Source organism: Macrotis lagotis, chromosome X (genome assembly GCF_037893015.1).
Source record: "Macrotis lagotis isolate mMagLag1 chromosome X, bilby.v1.9.chrom.fasta, whole genome shotgun sequence".
NCBI lineage: Eukaryota > Metazoa > Chordata > Mammalia > Peramelemorphia > Peramelidae > Macrotis > Macrotis lagotis.
In genome coordinates, this window is record NC_133666.1 from 194,332,191 (window position 1) to 194,354,815 (window position 22,625).

At 33.5% G+C, this 22,625-nt stretch overlaps 1 protein-coding gene across 9 annotated transcripts in view; it reads left to right on the top strand.

The window, feature by feature from the left end:
- The window catches only part of PAM (peptidylglycine alpha-amidating monooxygenase), a 478,021-nt gene that overhangs the window by 45,615 nt on the left and 409,781 nt on the right, over positions 1–22,625 (top strand). The window lies entirely within an intron of this gene.

Here is a 22,625-nt window from a genome sequence, read left to right on the forward strand (position 1 = left end):
CTTTGGGAAAGTTGAGAATGCCTGGGGTTATTTCTGTTTTGTACTGGAGAATGGCCAGGACTTCCCACAGGCAAGTCAGGGACTTGTGGTTTGGGCAGTCCAGACCTATTTGTCTGACTGAATATATATGCCCTGGTTGAATAGGTATCCTGGGCAGCCACACTAGAACTCTCCCAGTCCTCCTACCTAACAGATTTCAAACCTCTGTGCTGAATCTGTACTCTATGCCCTGGACATGTCCATACTTCATCCCTCAGCCTCCCCGTTATAGATGTTGCTGAAAAATATTTCCCTCTGTTTTCTTGGGGGGGGGGGGGGTTCTGCTGATCCAAATTTTGTTAAGAGTCTTGATTCTTGTTAGTTCTGAGGGAGAGCCAGGAGAGCCTAAAACAGTGCACGGTTTCTTTCTATCATCTTGGCTAGAAGTACAAATAAAATATATTTTTGCCATCAAGGTTATGATATCTGGGGAAATAATTGATACAAGTAGAACAGTGCCAAACTAGAGTTCCGTCAGGAGACCCAGAAGCCAGGAAGGGGAGATTACTTCTGGTTGGAGTGATCAGAGGCTCTTCCAATGTTTTCTCTCCTTTTTAAGTTAACATTATGAACATAAGCTTCAAAATATTGTGCTTTCATTTTTGTTTAGTCAAAGAAATAGCTCTAATTATGAGAATTTTAGTTTCACTTGTGGAGATAATAATATTGCAAGAGATATTTTATGTTAAATGAATCCTTTGTATTAACCTTAAAATCATAAAATGTGTGGTTACTTACCTAATAAGCCACCTAGATGCTTAACTAAAAGTTTAATTCAAATTTCAAAGTATTATTTATAAATGTTAAGAACAGTTAGGAGTCTCAGTGTTTCAAAATGGATAGAATATATGAAGTCAGGAAAACCTGGCTTCAAGTCCTATTTCTGACACATACTATGTAACCATGAGCAAGTCACTTAAACTGTTCATTCTCCCCTGATGTTGCTAATTTACATCAGTGAAAGAGCTCGCCATAGCTCATATTATCTTTACTGGTAACATAACAGATTTGGATCCTTCTGTCTCCTTCTACTTAAAAAAAAAGATTTAAAAAGCTACATATCCTTAATATAGTGTCTTCCACTTAATACCCATCTACAAATTCCATTCTTCTATATTTGTAGTTAGGTTGTTTGAAAATATGTCTTGTCACACAAAAAAGAATGCTTTGAAATGTGTTAGAAATACGAGAGGGAGTGAGAGGAGGTACTATAAAGAATGTCAGACACCTCCCAGTTTACTGTTACCATTGTTGGAAAGACAAAAGACTGCAGACATGTGATGCTGAACTGCCATGTTTCTGCAAAGATCCTTCCCTTGAATACCCTTGCTGGTTAATTTAATGGAGTTTTTTTTTTTTGTATTCAATAAATATGTTCTAAATGATTCTGCTGCTTTTAAATCTTCATATTTATTTCCTAAAAGACTATCTTCCACAAGGTGAATGTATTTTGCTTTGAGTCTTCCTATTTTAAAAAATTTATTTGGACCCAGTATAGAATCATGCATTCCAAGGGGGATAATGCTCATGGGATTGTAATATGCAAGATGGCTTTGAAGGACACTTTTATATCCTAGTGTGTTTTCTCAGCAGGTGGTTAATGTTTTCTGTCCTGCAAAAGCAGTATTCAGAGCTGAATGTTACAATATTTTAAAAAACCCAGCATTTTCATTCTGCATAAAATGGCATAATAATTCTTACTTTTTTTGAGAATGCCTTGCATATATGTGCTGTCCACATGCAAATGCCCATTTTAGCATGGCATTACGAGAAAGAGAAAAAAATCCTTTGATACAGTACAATTTTTATGTGTATTCAAATTATATCCATGATTTTCATTAAAACATTTAAATTATATGAATTCCCATTCTCTTATCTCCATACTCCTAGCCTCATTTTCTCATTTATTCTAGGTAAGAAACATATTCTGATCCAAAAATTGTCCTCCTTGAAACTAGTTTGATTTTTTTTTCTTAATGTTTCTCTGGTTTCTTACTCTTTCCTATTAAAAACCAGTAATGGTTGTAGCAATTAAGATTCTATACCTTTAATCTTATTATTCATTTTTAAAAGAAATAAAATAATAAGGAGGCAGAGTGAGAAAGTGTATAAAGAATTGACATCAGAGTCAAGAAGACCTGGCTCAGTTTAAATCCCTCCTGAACCATACAGGTCTAGTAATATGTGTGACTGGGATTAAGTTGCAACCTTTTCATTTTCCCTTAGGCAACTCTTTAAGATTTCAAGATGCAGAAAAGTTGCTACTCTGTTTAGTAGAGTGAGTTTCCTCATTTGGTAATACCATGAAATCGCAGATCCAGACCTATCTAATAATAAAGGAGCAAATTATTCTTTATGGGTAGGAACTAGAACTTCTGTGGTCTGAAATAACAGTCAATATCAGAGGTCCTAAAGAATAGTCCTTTTATTTTTGCTCCCAAATCCAATTTTGAGTTGTATGACTATAGCTTTAAAACCAAATTAAATTGAATTGAATTCAGCCAAGTGCCTTCTGTTTGCCAGGAAACTTTCAGGATACAAAGACAGTAACAACAACAACAACAACAACAACAACAAAAACACTTGCCCTAATCAGGTTTACATTTTACCAGTAAACTTGAAATTATGTAAAGAAGAATTTATAAACTAGACACATTGGACTAGTGAGTATAGCTGCCTTTATATTCAAGAAAGTCTAACTTCAACTTTCAGCTCTTGACTAGCCCAGTTTCTGTCACCTTGGGCAAATCATTTGACCTATAGAGGAGCTGCCAATCTGCTTTGAGAAAGGAGCTCCATGCTAGGGCTATCTTAAGTTTTTGAAATTGTAGATCTTGTCCTCCCCATCTAAATATACATATATATATATATGCATACATAAAATTTACAAATATCTATATATAGATAGTTATAGATATATACTCACATATATTTATAAATCAAAAAGTATATACACATACATATATATATATATATATATATAAATATATTCAACAAAGCTCTTGAGATACATCAAGCTGAATATCAAACTAGAGAATTACACTGTTTAATGACCTATATTATACTAGGGTAGAAAGATCATAGTTTGTGAATTGAAGTGATTTTATATATATATATATATATATTAATATATATATAATATATATTATATATAACACCTCTTTATTTTTATAAATGAAGAAACGGAGACAGAAGTAAAGAGATTTACCTACAGGAGCAGAGTCAGGATTTAAATTTCTGTTCTTTGAATAGAAATTCAATTCTCTTTCCACTAGACTATGCCAAAGAAGAAGGTTCACTGTAAACGGTTAAATATTATATGTATTGCTGTATGGGCGACAAACTATTTCCTTAAAAGTCAGTAAACAAGCATATAGCAAGTGTCTCCCATGTATCAAGCCCCATGCTAAGTGCTTGGTGGAGGAGGATACAAAGAAGGGTAAAAGACAGTTCATGCTCTCAAGAAATATAAGTTTATGTCCTTGTAGGACATAATATTCCTTAAGAAGATGAGTTCTAGTTTTTGTTTATCTCTTTGAGTCATATTGAGTTTTCAGAGAAGCAGAATAGTAAATTAAAAAAAAATTAAATGATAAAATTTGTATAAGGAGATGTTTCTGAGGATTTAGGCATCAGAAACTCAAACTTCAAAGTAGCTTATGATTCTCATTTCTAACTAGAGAGAATTAATCATCATTCAATAATGCTTTGAAGTATTTTTTAAAGCACAACATGAGTTCATGAATAAAAATAATCACCTTAGTAGGTATTATACGTTATTTCACTTGCCTGTGACCTGTGGCTCCTAATAATAGGAATTCAAATTATATTTAGTTTGTGAGTTTTGAATCAACCTAGTGTTCAGTGAAAATTGTCTCTCTTGTGAATACTTCTTCCTGAAAAATAGTCTTTCATAAAAATAGGTATAGAGTCAAAAGAGCAAGGGTAGAGTGAATGTTGGTGAAGTTTCATTTTAGTTTTCTTATTTGGGTTGTGTCTTTTTTTTAATTATTCATAATGTTTTAGAGATGTGGCCTCCAAATGGAAGGCCATGGCATAATTTTATGGGGTGTGTGATTAATCAGTCAGAAGGCAGGAAAACATGTCTAATTATACCCCCTTACAATAGCCATCAAAAACAATTATCCTCTTCACTTGTTATTCCCCAATTCCACTCACTCCTATTTCTCTCACAACTTTGCCAGGGGTCAGCCCTTCTTGTCTGTTATGATCTAACCTTAATACAAGTACCCCTAGCAACTACCTAGGCAAAATTCCAGTCTCCTCACAGTTCCCACACCTTGGCCCCAAACTTGTATGATAATTTCAGCAATTATTCCTCAGAAGGTGGGTTCTATGCTCCAGGGCCAATGGCTGATGAATAAAAGTTCCCCCCCCCCCCCTTTCATTTTTGGTGGGATAGAATGGTACAGGATAAGCAAGCATGGTTAGGTTAATAGCTTTCTTCACAGATTTAGCCATTTACTAATTAGAGGATGCTACCATCCTTCTAGGCACTTGTTTGTCTCCTTGACTCCTCAGTTTAATTCATTCTACATAATCATAATTGCTAAATCTTATTGTTTCTAATCCTATTTCTTATATCACATCCTTCTTTCTACTCACACATAGCCTCCTACCCTCCCTGCTTCCAGTTTCTCGCTTCTCCAATTCATATACCACACAACTGTAAAGTGATTTATCTAAAACTATGGTCTGATTTCTCAATAAATTCCAGTGACACTCTTTTGATTCTAGGATAAAATATAAATTTATTTTATCTCTTAAAATTTCTATTTTGTGAGAGTTTCATATTGTATATAATTATTAATATAAAACATTTATATGATTTATAAATAAGTAAAAGTATACATATTATGGATGGTGCTCATAATTTATTATTGATATATGAGCCATTAGAAACGTTTGGAGATAACATAATATGGAATGTAATTCAGAACAGAGGATCTAATTTTTCTATTTTTTAGCTGATGATGGAGTTGTTATGGAGCTCAAATCAGCTTCTTTCTAATTATGCACTTCTCATGAAAATTTCATAAAAAATAATAGAACTTTTAATCTGGTAGGAATTTTATAGTTTACTTAGTCTAATGCCTTCATTTTGCAAATGAGGAAAGTGAAGCTCAAAAAGGTTAAACATTTTCCCAGGATTACACTGTCATATCAGTTCTCCTGAGTTTTAGCCATTTTACTTATCTTAAAGAAATGTTCTTTGTTCTGATTTTAACATAAAAATTCAATGTACAATGTTTATTAATTCAATTTTTTTCTTATCTGTTAAATTTAATGCAATGGTAATGAAAACCACCTTAGTTTTCTTTGTTCTTGTCAGAACTTTCTCCCATTCTCTCCCTTTTTTAACTGATACATTTTCTTTTCCTCTTTTCTCAATACGATCAGTACTCACAACTATATCCTTGTAAAACTTTCCCTATTGCCTCTCTTGCCAGTATGTGTGTGTATGTACATATATGTATATATATATATATATACACACTCATATATATATATATATAATTAACTAAATAAATTCATATATTTCCTGAATCTAAGAATATAAGTCTTTTCTGTACCTCTAGTCCATTTCCTCATTCTAATGCTTGGGAATCATGATTCAGCATCAGAGTTCTTAAGTCTTTTTTTTCCTTACACTATCAACAAAAAACAATTATATACATATAGCAATACACACACATACACACATACTCAGACAAATCAGTAATAATAATAGTAATAGTGAGCATTTATATGTGCCAGGCACTGTGCATATACATATATATGAATTATGGAATATATAAATTGTTACTTATAAAGTAAGCTCACTTGGGCAAAAATTTTCCCTGGTTTCTTTATGCATATATTATGTCCTAAAGCTAACATTCATACATTTTTGTATTGATGTCAATGGAAAACATCCTTTTTTGTTAAGGTGCCAGACCTTGTTTGATTTAATAATAAAGTGATTTTGGATGAGAGCTTTATAACTGGCAGAAATTATGATCATTTTTAAAATATCGCACCATTACCTTTATTCTCCAGTTGAAAAAAAACATATCTCTATGTTGGATAAATGAAAAGAAAACAAAAACACCCAATACACAAAATTTATAGCTTCATTCCTGCTGTAGAACAGAAATACTTCACAAATAGGTTCTAACCACAAATATGTTGGAATCTTCACTTAGGATTTTTGGCATCTAAAAGAAATAAATGAGTGACTACAAATTTTCCTATGGGTAGGATTTGAAAGTCTGTCTATTCTATTCCTTTGAGAATAGAAAAGAAACATATGTGTTTTTCTGGAAACACTTTGAGTGTTTCCTCAATTCTTGCATTTGGTTTTAAGTAGATACTTTTATTATATTTAAAAAATTCTTAAGCCTAAAGTTTGCAAATCTTTAATTAAAGCAGAAATGAGTTTTGCATTTTGTCAAAGACTTTTTCTGCATGTATTGACATAATTATGTATTTTGTTTTTTTAAATGATTATTTTATTGTCTTCTTAATTTTGAATCATTTTATCTCTTCTATTAATCCAACTTGGTATGTTGTCTTTTAAGTATATTGCAACATCTTTGCAAATATTTTATCTAATTTTGTATAAATAACAATTTAGAACTGTATATGATTTGTAGAGGAAGTTTGATAGAATCCCTTTTCCCTTATTTTTTCAAGCAACTTATATTAATGTTGCAAAGAAGTATATTTGGGATGTTTGATAGGATTCATTTAAATTCATATAAATCCATCTGACCTAAGGATTTTTTTTCTTTTGGAGTGTCTTTTGTATTTGTCCAATTTATTTTTCTGATATTGAATTATTTAAATTCTCTATTATTTGGTGAATTTGGATTTTATATTTTTCAAAAAAATTCATCTCTTTTATGTAACTTGGCAATAATTTCTTTCATTTTTTCTACATTTGTTATCAATTCTCCTTTATTAATAAAAAAAAGGAAAGAGGGACTTAATGTAGAAATATCTTTCCAGGAGCTGTCTTTGACTGGAAGGGTTCCGAGCTACAGAAGAATGAGGTGTTGATCATTTGATAAAATTTTCAAAGAAGAGTGTTTGTTCCCACTATGTGTCTTCTTATCTTCTTTCTTCCCCCCCAACCCTACTTTACAGAAAAAGAAAGGAGAGAAAGATTAACATATGAATCATATAATTTAAATGGTCTTTCTCTATTCTCTTTTCCATTTTCAAGGAGTCCAGACTCCAATATGTCTTTCTTTTTTAATCACTCTTTATAAAGAACACTTCAAAGTTTGTTTTGCTTGTAACTCTTACCTTTCAGATCTAACAGTCACCTCCCTTTCTCTCTCTGCATTCAATTTTCCTTTATTCCTGCCTACATTGGCTTCTTCAGTTACCCTAATAATGCTGGCTTTCCTGGTGAGACACCTTTCCCTGCTGCTGCCTGCTTCTCACAATCTTTTTCTGCAGTCTTTGACTGGAGGGAGAAGTCTATTTTGATTTCTTTTTGATTTTCTTTACCAATGATTTTTTTTGGTATCGTTTACACATTTTTGTTGGGGTTTATTTGGGACAGCTGGGTCTTTCAGTGACCTATGAGGTGACAGTCTCAACCTCTAATCTATGCAACTGTGTTATTTACACACAGCTGATAGAAAATGCTAGCCCTTTTCACTTCATGTTCTAGAGAAATGTTAGAACTAGACACACTGTGCCCCTTCAGGCAGGAGTTTGTGTTTTTTCAAAATTTTTTCCTTCAGAGATGTAATACCTGATCAATTCTTGATTAATATTTTGCAAACATGGATTCAAGTCTTATGTAATAGTGACATTCCCTTAACTATATCCTCCTACTGCATTTAGGAAATTGGGTAATTGTAAGATTTTGAACAAAGGGCTAAAATATTTAGTTTGGGCCTCCTGTAGGGTCAGCCTGGACTTTTTTTCTTACTTGGGGTATTTCTTTTTCCTCTATGCTTGTTATTTTCTCTCATTTTTTGGTTACAAACTTGACAACAAATGTTAACTATTGCTTTTTTCCCCACCTTGCAAATGAATACTTACATTTTTGACTAGTCAAACCCAAACAGTTTCACTTTTATTCCCTTGCTCATGTTCCCTGTAATGTGTATTTTAATTAAAATTTTGATTTGAAGGTATGTAATTTATGCTTCACATATGGTATTGAGCATGAAAAGGTATAGACTAATTTTTCTTCTTTTTGTGTATATGATTTACAAAATGAAAATAAAGGAACTGATTAAAAATGAAACAGATTGCTATGTAATAATAGTTATCCAGGAGTAGATTATTGAGGTGGAAGTTATTTGGTAAGGTGATACTTTAGGGCATTTGGATTAGGTTAATGGAGTTTACTTTTAAGAAACTATTGACATTATTTGGGAAACATCTATAAACAGTGTCTTAATTTGTTAAGTTGGAAGAATGTCTGTATTGTGAAGCTGACGAGTTGATTAATTTAAATCCAACATGTACATTCCTGTTTGGATCCCCTTTGTGAGACATTGGCACAAAAGAGCTTCACAGCATTCATCCAAGAGCATTATTATCCACATCCTGCTGTCAGATAGTTTTAGCTCTGTTGGCTTTCCTACTCTAGAGACATTTTCCTTAACCCTTCATTTGCTTCACTTTATTTCATGAAACAGAATGTGTACTCATTTTCATATAAATGCCATTTTTCTTTTTGCTTTTAAAACATGCAAATGTTTTTGCCATATAATTTCTCTATTTTTAATAAAGAATTGCATTTCTATGAGCATCTTCAAACTAAGAGAAAAACTAAACTAAGAGAAAAAAAGTGGTACTGTCCCTTATATATTACTCTTTGATAAGTACTAATTCAAGAGTAGCCAATATAAATTACAGTCATTGTTAGTTAGCATCATAAAATGGAAAAAAATAATTTTTGTTAGCTATAATCAGTGTGATGTTGAAACCACCTTTATTGCTTGAATTTTAGATGAAAATATTATGTGTTTAAGCATTTGGTTTTGAGAAAAAATATAAAAAATGTATTTTATGGGTAAAATTTTGAAGTTACACAAAGTTTTCATCATTTAATCATTTAACTTTTGAACAAAATTACTAAAGTTCAGTTTATGATTAAGTTAGAGAAACTAAATGAAACCTAAAACAAGGTGAATGCTGCTTAGATAATCTTATTATTCCAATGGAACCATGATCTAAATATGAGTCTTCTTCAACCAGAACAACTGGTGTGACCTATTCTAGTTATTAATATATTTCATAGATAACACTAAAATGCTTTTGTGGTCTATTTGCTGCTTTTTGCTCTTCCTATGTAACTGATCCATCTTCTTCTCTAGTCATACATGTCCTAAGTAGTGATTTTCAAGTATCTTTTCCCTCACTTTTCCATTGTTCTGTGAATTAACTAAAATTTTGATTCGTACAGCTGGCATTTTCTATGATTCATAGCTGTATAGCATCAAAAAAGAGAATGTTAGGATTAGAAATTGAACTATCAATTCAGCATTTATAAGAACTTGTATATGGGGTGGCTAGGTGGTGCAGTGCATAGAGCACCGGCCCTGTAGTCAGGAGTACCTGAGTTCAAATCCGGCCTCAGACACTTAATAATTACCTATCTGTGCTTAACCCCATTTGCCTTGCCAAAAGAAAAAGAACTTGTATGGTCTTGAGTAAATCATTTTGCCTCCCTGGACCTCAGTTTCTTTAAATAAATTTCAATAAAATGGAATGGGGTTGGGTCAAGTAACCATATGGTCTCTTTTAGTTTTAATTTTCTTGATCCTATGATTTAACTTTGTGGGAATACAAAGGTAAAAATAACATAGTCCCAGATCCCAAGTAAATTGCATGTTTTTGAATAAATGTAGTATAAGGTAAGGACCTATGGGCACAAAAAAAGAGATTCTGACAGGCTACTCTAGAAAACTTTGAGGACAGAGGGGGCATTTTTAACTTGGGGAATGAGAGAAAACCTTAGGAAACAGAGGGTACCTGAATTGAACCTTAAGGAAGAAAAGGGCTTTGAAAGGGGAGAAAATGGGTCAGTACATTATAGGTATTGGGCCAGGGGTCTGTTCATATCTATGCACAGAGGCACAAATGGAATGTTGAATAAAAGAAGCAAATAGTAGTCCATTTGACTGGAATATAGATTGTGCAAAAGAAAATAAAAAGAACCAGTATTAGAAAGAAAGGTTAGAGTCAGATGGTAAAGGGTTATGTGTCAAGTTTAGAACTTTTTTATTATACCCCAAATGCAATAAAGACCAAAAGATTTTAGAGCAAGAAGTGACATTTTCAGACTTGTGATTTAGGAAAGTAATTTTGGCAGCTACATGAAGGATAGATTGGAGAGGGAAAAGACTGAAAACAGGGAGGCTAAGTGAAGAAATTCCAGTGGTTGATACATATCCTAAGAGGATCAATGATAAAAACAAAGATCCTAAGTGCATAAAAAATATTCATTTCTTTACTTTTTGCAGCAGCAAATAAATGAAGGAGGACCCCTATTGAGTGGAAAATGACGTAGCAAATTGTGGTGTCAGAACATAGTAGAATATTATTAAATCATTTAAATGAACTAATGTAAGGTGAAGTTGTTAAAATAAGTAAAGGGAAACAAAACAAACAGAACACAGGTAAACAATGTACACAATATGCAAATGGAGAGAACAGTGTTTAAGGAAATGATAGAACTGAATTTGAGGAAATGAAGAGTTCAGCCATAGCTCCAAAGAAGAAATATGAAAAAAGCATCTTTTCTCCTTCTTTGAATAGATCAAAGAATAGGATGTCTATAAGTGGAGAACATCATATATAATGTTAAACTTGGTTTAAAAATTAGTCAATTTTGAACTTTTCCTCTCATTAATTCTTTAATATAAGATTGTTGGGAAATGATGACTTGATAAATGAAAACTTTAAAAACAAAAACTTAAAACTAAAATAAAAACAGTGGTTCAAGTGAAAAATGGTAAGAATATAACCTAGGGGACGAAATTTTGAGTGCAGAGAAGGGAAAGGAAGTATAATAGACGCAGAATTTATTGGACTTGACACCTCATTGGGTATTAAATCAGGGAAAATAGATCAAAGGGACTAATTTTAACTCTAGATACCTGAAAGGATGATGGGATCATTGATAAAAAGAGAGAAGGCTGGAGGAGGGAAGAGGTTGGGAGGGAAAGTGATAAGTTATAGTTTGGATATGTTGAGTGAGTTGCAAGTGGCTATCACTGTTCACTAGATAGTTGGATATGCAAAACTGAAGTTCAGAGGAAAGACTGGGTCTGGATTTGGGAATTCTATTTATAGAGGTATAACAGATTACAAGGGAATAGATACCATTAAAGAAAAGAGAATGTAAAGAGAGAAGGGAAGGAGTCCAAAACTGAACTTTCAGATTCATAAATGGGGGCAGTGGTGGGGTGGGGTGGGGGGAAGATCCATGTTGGATTTATAAAGGAGAGCAAGATGAAACAAGATGAAACAATCAGACAGATAGGAATAGATTTAGGAGAAAATAATGTCTTTGATGCCTATGTATTTAGGAAGAGAGGTTGATTGATAGCTTTTAAAGCTGCAGAGAGGTCAAGAATTGAGGACTGGCTCAATTGAAGAAGGCTATTGACTTTTACATTTAGGGGATTACTGTTAATCATTGAGAGAGTAGTTTCAGTAAAGCAGAGGGGTTAAAAGCCAGCTTGCTGGGGATTGAGTAAACAGTGGGTAGTGGGGAATTGAAGGGAATGAGTTTATATTACTCTTTCTAGGTGATTAGAATTGAAAGAGAAGATAGATGTAGGGCACTAGATTGAGGGGAATGTTTGAATCAATTTCCCCCCATTTATTTGTATTTTATTTCTGCTTTTTTATGTAACTGTCCTTTCCTGATAATCTCTGAATTTTTCTTTGTAATGAAGTAAAACAGCCTATAAAAATCAGATGACCCTGTAATCATGTCTGAAAGACTTTCTAGAATTCTATAGTCCATCATCTTTCCACTAGAGATAAGGGAAATGTTTTTATTGGAAGAGCAGTTTCTTTGGAAACATTAGTGGTCATCCAGGTTCTGATATCTTCACTAAGCAGTAGCTCATTTGAATCTTCATTCCTCCTTACTAATGTCACTGTGACTTACTGATCAACATATATTTTTGATCCTATTTGATCAACCCAGAGGTTTCTTACTACTAGACAAGTTAGCAGTTACAAGTAGCAGTCACACTCGCCTGCATAACTTCTCTTGCGTTCCTCTAAATCTTTGTAGAATGACTTCATCTCTCAACTAATACTTTCTCCAGTATTCTCTTATTTTATTTTTTCATTCCTCAAAATTCCTAACCTTTCTGAAACTGTTGACCACCCTTTCCGAACACTGTTGACCACCCTTTCCTTCTGAATAGTCTTATCTGTATAGGTTGTTATGACACTGATCTCATTTGGTTCTCCTTCTGCTTATTTGATCATTCCTTCTTAATTTACCTTATTAAATTCTCATCCATAACATACCCACTAACTATGGGTGCCCCCCAAGGCTTTGTTCTAAATTTCTTATCATTTCTGTGTATATTTAATCATTTCATAACCTTATTACTTCTGCTATCGTCAACATTCAAATGACCCCTAGATCTGTATATCCAGGTCTGTTCTCTCTCCTCAGCTTTAGTCTCACACCCACCATTTGTTTGTTTTGAACTGCATTGTCTTAGAAGTATCTTGAACTCACTCTGCCACAAGAGAATTATCTTTGCAGTTAATATCATCCCTTTCCCAAACTTTCCTTCTATTGTCAATGACACACTAGCATCCTTCAGTCACTCTGCTTCACTAATTTAGTATTAGTCTCAAATCCTCGCCCTCCTTTACTCCACATATTCAAACAATTTCCAAACTTGGATATTTCTCTTGCTACAATGTCTAACATGTTCCCTTATTTTCATTTATACAATCACCACCTTTATTTAGGCCCTTATCACCTGTCATCAGAACTATTGAAAAAGAATTCTAGTGGGTTTTTTTGCTCAAGCAATTTTCCTAAAGTTCAAGTCAGATTATCTTACTCCTGTGTTCAGTAAACTCTGGTAACTTTCATTTGCTTCTAGGTTAAATGATAAACTCTGACATTTAAATCTTGTCATCACCTGGTTCCTTGTAGTCTTATACCTTACTCTCTCTTCCTTCTGGGATCCAGCCATGCCTCCCTCCTTGATATAAGTATAATGGTCTATCTTCTACTTTGGTACCTTTATACTTTCTGTCACCTGTGCCTAGAATGCCTCTCTCAACACTTCTATCTCTTGGGATCCCTGGCTTGCTTCCAGACTCCAGATAAGCTCTATCTTCTACAGAGAATATTTTCTGATCTCTCCAGTTCCTAGGATCTTACAATTCAAAGTTGTCTTGTCCTGCTTTGTAGATGTCTCATATATACTCATTCATATGTATCCACATAGTCTTCCTCATTAGATCCTTGAAGACAAGGAATTTTCCTTTTTGCCTTTGTATTCTTGGAACTTACCATAGTGACTTACTTAATAAATATTTATTTATTATTTCATACTTATTTCATAATTTTTCAACTTCTCCAGTCTATAGACACAACAGTAGCTTTCTTAAGCCAATGAGCAATTTGGGCATATTTGTAGTCACTAGGGAAAGAGATTGAGAAATGTTGACTATGATAAGACAGAAATATGTGCTTTTAATGAAGGGAGAAGCTTGGAATTATTAAAAGCACTGCACAATTTTCCTTTATGTTCTGTTCTTCTTGTTCATTTTTAGTTCTTGTCAAGGATCTGATATACCAGTCTAGGGAACTACCAATCCAAGTACATCATAGTCTGAGAAATATTCAGGTTTTATCCATTCGGACTTCATCAAGGAGTTTCCTTATTTATTGTTCTAGGACACAATGGCCCCCTAAAGACTAATGGTGTAATCTCACATAGAAACTGGGTGTCACTAATTCATATACAAGGATATTTTGGCATATTGTCATATGCATGCATATTGACATACTTAAAAGGTAATATTATTTCTGTTTTATTATTTTAAAATTTATCTGTTATAGGTTGTTATTGCTGTTCACTCATTTTTCAGTTGTCCTTTCCATGATTTCATTTGGGATTTTCTTGGCAAAGATATTGAACTGGTTTGCTATTTCCTTCTCCATCTCATTTTACAGTTGAGGAAACTGAGGTAAACAGGATTAAGTGTTGCTCAGGATCACACAGCTAGTAAGTTAGCTAGTAAGATTTGAAGTCAAGAAGAATTTTTCTGACTCCAGGCCCAGTACGCTTACCCACTGTACCCTTATTTTATTAAATATTTTCCAATTGCATTTTTATTTGTCGCACACGCATGAGCACACACACATACATATTACAAGACAAACCACATGGTTGATACCTCTGATATAGAGAACTTCATCTTTGAAAAATGTGTTGCCAAATAAACAAAAATGGTTAATTAGTTAAATTGTTAAAAATAATAAATTAGCCTTATATAACTTCAAGGATCTTTATGTCTTCTGAGTCTTTAATTTCTCTTTTGATCACTTAAATTCCTTACTTTTAGTATCATCTGTGATTAACTTTGAAGTTCTAAGGAAGAAGTGAAACCTGTCAAATCACAAGTCATTTGGAGCTGTGGTCAATATGACCAGACTGGCTAATATGACCAGAAAGGACAATAATCAATGTTGGAAGGGATGTGGGAAATCTGGTACATTGTTGGTGGAGCTGTGAACTCATCCAACCTTTCTGGAGAGCAATTTGGAATTACTCTCAAAGGGCAACAAAAATGTGCATACCCTTTGATCCAGCAATACCACTACTAGGTCTACACCCTGAAGAAATCCATGTAAAAGGGTGAAAACATCACTTGTACAAAAATATTCATAGCAGCACTGTTAGTGGTGGCAAAGAATTGGAAAGTGAGTGAATGTCCATCAGTTGCAGAATGGCTGAACAAATTGTGGTATATGTATGTTATGGAACACTATTGTTCAGTTAGAAACCAGGAGGGATGGGAATTCAGGAAAGCCTGGAAGGATTTGCATGAACTGATGTTGAGTGAGATGAGCAGAACCAGAAAAACATTGTACACCCTAACAGCAACATGGGGGGTGATGATCAACCGTAATGGACTTGCTCATTCCCACTTTTGGGGTATCTACAATGGAGAATACTATCTGTACCCAGAGAAAGAATTGTGGGGTTTGAACAAAGACCAAAGACTATTATTACCTTCAAGTAAAAAAGTTATCTTATCATGTAATTTTGCTATCTCTTATAATTTATTTTTTTTCTTAAGGATATGATTTCTCTCTCATCACATTCAACTTAGATCAATGTATAACATAAAGAAACAATGTAAAGACTAACAGACTGCCTTCTTTGGGGAGTGGGGGAAGGGAAGTGAGATTAAGGGAAAATTGTAAAATTCAAAATAAATAAATAAATTCAATTTTAAAAAGAGAACAGTAAATTCCCAACTCTTTTCAATATGCTAAATGACACAAGAGTACCTTAAAGTGGGATGTGATGACAGAGTAATTTTTGGAGAAATGAAAGAAAAGAACTCTCATTCCCTTTTCCTCTTGACTAACTTTATTCATTGCTCTCCTTCCTGTTGCTTTTTATATAGCCTTAAAAACAAACAAAGAAAAGTTAAAAGCCTTCACTTGATCCTGATATCTCCCCAGATTATCATTCTGTGTCTCTATTAGTTTTACATACTGATCTTCTAGAATAAATGATCTACTTTTGTTGCCTCCATTTCCCTCTATACCCACTTTTCAATTCTTTGCAATATAACTTGTCTTCTATTGTTAAAAACTTTCTCTTTCCACGGTTAACAACAATTTCATGATTATCTTGCTGTTGCCTCTTTTGTCATTATTCTCCTTGACCCATGTGATATTTGACTTTGTAGAACAACCCCTCATTTTTGCTTTCCTGGACTTCCATCACACAATTCTCTCCTGCTTTCTTTCTTTCCTATCTGAATATGCTTTTTGAAGTCAAAAAGTAAACAAGAATTTATTATATGTCAAGCTTTGAAGTATTCAGTGCTGAGGATATGAAGAAAAGCAAAAACAGCTCTCTCCCCCAAAATGCCAAAGTGATATATTCCTAAGGTACAGGACTGAACATGTTAGCACCATGCTCTAGAAGCTTTGATGACTCTCTACTGCTCTTAGCACAAAATTTAAATCTGTTTAGTTTTTAAAATCATACATTTTCTGGTTATGGTCCACAGTTCTACACTTATTGTATATTATTCTCTCTAGTGAACTATTTGTTCTGTGGAATTGTCTAGCTTACTGTATAATAATAATAATAGCATGCATGATATCTGTGGCCCAGAACAAACTTTCTGTTTTTCAGGGCTGGTCCTTCCCAGTCCTCAGGCTGTCTATGGTCTATGGAATATAGTCAGGTATCAACCCCTCCTTCTGAATTTTTACTACCTATCTCTTCTAATGTCCTTGCCATTTTATGAAATAACCCAGACCCACCGTCTATCTTGACTCTTGAAATCTGGCCTTGAACCTTTCTTACCTTAGTGATTCTGGCCAAATCTCTAAATCTGTTTGCTTCAGCATACTCCTCATCTGTAAAATGGTAGGGGTTGTTGTAAATATCCAGTGAGATGATTGTAAAGTGCTTAGCACAGTGCCTGGAACCTATTAAGCACCAAACAAATGTTTCCTTTTCTTTAAAGCAAGACCCTGACCCTTGCTATAATATAGCTGCTGTTCTTTGGCTTCCTGAGTGATCCTGAAATTTGGAATAAAGATGAACACTTTAACTATATAACAACCTGGGAAATATTTTATGGATAAGTAGCCTCTTAAAAAAACATCACAGCTCTCTTTCTGTCTTAGTCTATGAATCATCTTTTCAGCTGCAAAGATATCAGCTGAAATTAGTTATTAATTCACCTTTACTTACTTTGGAAGAGTAAGACCTGGCTTCAAATCCAACCACAAACAATCACTAGATATATATCCCTGGGCAAGTAACTTATTTTTCTGTGGCTCATTTTCCTCATCTGTAATTTGAAGGCACTGGTCTTGATAGCCATTAACATTTCATTCTACTTAGAATCTGTGATCTTGTAATTAGGAAAATCCTAGGATTGTGGTGGTCAGCAGTATTAGTGGCTGCAATAGTGTTTAGCTTCCTACATTTCCAAATACCATTATTGCCATAGTTTGTAAAACAAATTCTATCTATTTCTTTTCTCTTGTTACTCCTTCAAAAGTGCACTAGAGTGCCTGAATTCCCATAGTCAATAAACCAATAACTTGAGTTATTTCTGGGTTTTTTTTTGTCATTTTGATTGATATGAGCAGAAACCTCAGAGAAATTTTAATTTGTATTCTTATTATTATTAGCATTTTTATATATATAGTTGTTTCTACTTTGTATGTATTATTCAAAAATTGTTCATATCCTTTAGGTAGGTGTTTATGGAGAAATGGCTACTCATATAATTTTGTCAAATCCTTTATAGCTTAAAGGAAAACAGATTTTTATCAGAGACATTTGATGTAAAAGAAATTTGATGATTTATCTTTTTATTTTAACTTCATTAATTTTGTTCATGTAAAAGCTTAATCTTATTTTAAGAAAATTTTATTGAAATATTTTATATCATATTTATTTCCCATATATACCTCCTCCATGCCCTATCTTATGATCTATCCATTGAAAAAAACATTTTAAAAGGATAGAGGAAAAAGAAAATTAATCAAAAGTTACCATTCATGGTAATTGGGTCTGACAGTATGTGCTATACGTCATTGCCATTGTCTTGAACCTCTACAGAGAAGAGAGAGTTGAATTTTCTTATTTCTTTGAAATTAAGTTTGGTCATTATAATTAAAACTACACTCGATTTTATTTTATTTTATGTTTTATATTCTGCATCCATTTTTCTAGTCATTATGTATATTGTTTTCCTTATCTTGCTTATAAGAATCTGAATCAAATCATGTCTTAACATTTTGTTTCCCCAAATTCTTTTTTATTCATCACTTTCAAAGGGCTGTTTTACATACAAGTTACCAAAATTTTGTTGATGTTTTTCAGTCATGCCTGACTCTTAGTGACCCATTTGGGATTTTCTTGGCCAAGATAGTGGAGATTTGAACTTAGAAATGTAAGTTTTACTGATTCCAGGTCTGACTCTTTATTCATTGAGGATCTAGTAGTGTGATGGGTCTAGAGTTAGGAAGATATGAGTTCAAATGCAGTCTCACATACTTGCTTAATTATATGACTCTGGGGAAATCACTTAACTTTGGCTCAATTTCCTCATCTGTAAAATGATCTGGAGGAGAAAGTGGCAAACATTTCCAGTATCTTTGCCAAGAAAACCCCAAATCATCAACCCCAAAACATCACTGAAGTAACTGAAAAAATCAAATCAAAATGTTTAGTCATTCTCCAATTGATAATTGTAATTATCCTCTGTCCCTAATTCTAATTCTTTGCTACTACAAATAGTGCAACTTTGAATATTTTATTATCTATGAAACCATTCCCTCTGTCATTGATTTCCTTGAGGTCTATGCCTAGAAGTAGACTTTCTAGTTCAAAATGTATAGACATTTTACTTACCTTTAAAGAGTAATTCAAAATTGCCTTCCAGAAGAGTCAGTCCAATTAACAGTTGTATAAACAATGAATTAGAATTAGGGGCATCTATGTGCCACAGTAGAAAGAGCAGGGCCCTGGAGTCAGAAGGACCTGAGTTCAAATCCAGCCTCAGGCACTGAATAAACACCTAGCTGTGTGACCTTGGGCAAGTGACTTAACCCATTGCCTTGCAAAAACCAAAAAAAAAAAAACCCCAACCCCCTAAAAACAATGAGTAACCCCTCCAACATTGATTATTTTTACCTTTTTTGTCAACTTTACCAATTTCCTGGGATTAGAAGTAGGGTAGCGTAGTGAAGAAGTCAGGAATATCTTGCTTCTAATTCTACCTTGTGGGAGGAACAAAGTTCTAACCTCTCTCCCTCATATCTTAGGCTAATTTTCTTAAAGAGGTTTTAAGACTTTTCTTAATACTTGGTTGACTTGGGTAACCAAAGGCTGAGATTATTGACTTCACCTACTTGTCTTGTGAATACAAAACTGCCAGGAGTTCCATGGATGCTCTTCTGATGCCTGACTGGGAGATCACAATAGGTAGCTTAAGTAAGAGATCTTTGCTCAGCTAATTAATTCAATCACTATCCTTATTAGATAACTTGGTGCAATGGATAGAGTGCTAGACTGAAGTTGGAAGACTCATCTTCCGGAGTTCAAACATGGCCTCAGATTCTTACTAATTGTTTGACCCTGAGATGACTCAGCAATAAAATAGCCTAAATTTTCTTTTTGGTTAACTAACAAATGTCTCATTTTATTCCAATATCAGATTTAAACTCCCAGGGAACTGACCTGAGTTGACTTGAGTTTAGAACAACTGGTATTGTCTTTCAGGTTTGGAATATGAAGAAACTGCTGAGATGGGGAATGGCTTAGGGAAAAATAGTAAGGCTAGGTTGGCCTTCGTGTCTTTAATAATGCCTCTAGAAACAGTGATTGCTTCCTGTAAGTCACTCCTCCTCTAACTACTGTAACTTTGCAGAGTCAGTTACCTGTACATTGAAGATAATTTCAGTAACCTTGATTTTAGGCAAACAGCTTTGTTGATCTTCCAGCCCTATAATTTAAACCTCTTCCAAGTTCTACTGTGTTATCTCTCTAAAACTCAGTTTGCCTTTAGAGGATCCTGGACTTATATTTAACTTTTGTGAATGAACAAAGAAATTTTCCTTAGTTAGAAAAGTACAAATTCAGAAAAATTAATTGCTTTCTGTCCTTTCTGGATCTAGGTGCTTATGACCATCATCACCTAGTTACCTCTGAAAAAGTCTGCCTTACTGACATTAAAGGAATTATAGTTTAGTAAATGATTTAGTTTTGAATGGGGTTTTTTTTGGCAAAGACAGTGTATTGAACCAGCAGTTCTCAGTCCAGTAATTGTATACAGAAGTACCCAACTTTTGAATGAGAGAATGCAAGCCAAAACACATCCCTGAAATTTCAGAATTTTTAACAACTGTGCTGAAGAAACTATTTGAATTATTTTTTTAAATTTGGAATTTGAGAAACTAACTTCAATTTTGCCTCATGGATTTAACTGTGGTTATTTGTTACAAACCACTGGGAGAAAGAAATGAAAGAGCAATGTTAATTTTTTTTTCCCCAGAAGCCCAGAGATAGTTTGAGGATCAGGGATATCTTCAAATTGCCAATTGCATACACATTCAATTATCTGAGGATGAGCAGCTGAAAAAATTTCCAATCTTATCTCTTACCTGTAAACTCTAATTTTCTCTCTGGAGTTTCTAATGAGAGGTCTGAACCAAACTCAGGTCCCAGCAACATTTTCCAATTTCAAAATAACTAAGTCTTGCATATGGGAAATCGAGTACATGCACTAGGCTACAGGAATCTCTGGTTTTGTTGCTTTTTACATTTCTTTGTCAAGTTCCTTTCAACTTGGGAGAATAGTCAGACCCCATCAGTAGCTATAATCACAGAGTTCCTACAAAACACAGGAGGGCAGTTGCTAATAAGAAAACAAAGAAATTGATTCCTGCTGTCCTTATGCTTTAGTCTATGAATTTTGCAAAGATTCTGAATCTAAAACCAATTTTTAGTTTGGTTACTCTTGCCATAAAGCATTTCCTATCAGTTTTGTGAAAGGATTGTTGTAAGATCTTTTACCTTGATAATATGCATTTTTTTCAGTTTCATCAATGTGTGTATAGTCTCTCTACTGAATCAGATTGCAACTCCTCCATACCTTTTAAGGAACAGATTAGGGTTTTGTTTTCTTATCTGATCTGTCACTGTTTTTCTTTTTATTGGACTGTTTAATCCATTTGCATTTAAAGTTAGGGTCATATTTTCCTCCATTCAAGTTATGGCTTCCAATCTCTACCTCTTTCTACTTTTCTCAGTATAAAGTTTCTTCAGCTACTTTAATCTTTTTGTTTTTAAAGTAGCATTGTTTGCACTGACTCTTTACTTTATCTCAGATCCCCTCCTCTCATTTATTACTCTTTCCCCTTTGGGATTTTGTTTATTAGTTCCATTTTTTCCCCCTCTGCTTTTATCTGGTTATATAATTCTACCTTATCTTTTCCCCTCTCACTTAAGTAGATTCTCCCCTTTTCTCCTTCCCTTCAATGAGTCCTTGTCCACTGTATGACTTGCCCTACAGATTCTTCTTTTCCACTGGGCCTCACTTCTTGAAGATTGCCAATTATTGTATGTGTCAGAGAGGACACATTCACAAACTGGCACATTACACACTCCTTTCAGTCCCCTTATTTGTTTCCCCCTTTTTCATGTGCTCTCGTGGTATAATATAGTCCCACAAAATTGTTAGTATTTTCATCTTGAAAATCAACAAATGCTACAAATCAAGGCTTGGTTTATTATTTTTTTGTCTAGACTTTTGATGGATAAAAGTTAATAACATAGATTAAACTTAAAAGTATAGCATGCTAAATTTTTTCCCCCGGAAAACTTCTTGTTAAATGTTTACCATCATACCCCTGATTAATATATTCTCCTAAGAAGGAACCATCTAACTCAGTCTTGAAATGATCTTTGTAGCATTATCAATCCTTGTTCAGAATAATGCTAAACTACAGTTAAGAATATGCTCACTTGGGGAGTAGACAATTTTGTTTCCAAGATCAAATCATATTTAATTGGATTTTTGAAACATTTAAGACATCCAGAATTCCAAAAATGTTATACTCTAAGATGAGAGAAACTAGGGAGGAGTGACTTGATTTTAGAAGCTTTTGATTTTTCTCAGGCTTGGAAAACTGCAGGAATTTCATAATGTGGTTTCTGTGAACTGCTTGTCTTTGAAGTTAGCAGTTCAACAATTTCTCAGTTCTCATTGACTACAGTTCAACAGTATAAGTTCCCTGTTTGAATAGGTTAATATTTCCTATAGTTCTTCATTTTGCCACATTAGTAAAGTCATTTTAATGCCTTTATTATTTTTGTAAATAACATTATTGTGGTATATTTCTGCATTGATTTACCTATGAAGGGCTATTAAAACATAGCTATAGTTTCATCTAAATTAAAGCTGGGATAATAATAGCTGATATGCAGTGGTTGAGATTACATGTATAATATATCTTTATTATCATGAAGACCTTTAAGAAGACTCATGAATATATTTGTTTATACTTATAATTACAGTATTGGTAGTAGAAAAAAAAAGTGATTGATTTAAAAACATGCCAATCCAACCTTCTCAGGAGGAGAGGGAGAGGAGGAAAACATAGTACTTTTTATGGTGAAGATAATGAATTTCATGTTTAGGAAAGCATACATTTCAATCATATGATCATAAATATCATTTTTTACTTTTTTTATGCTAAAGTATTTGTAGTTTTTAAGTTACTTTAAGCCACATGGTCTTTTTTTGTTGTTTTGTTTTGTTTTAGAATGGTTTGAATTACCATAAGTTAT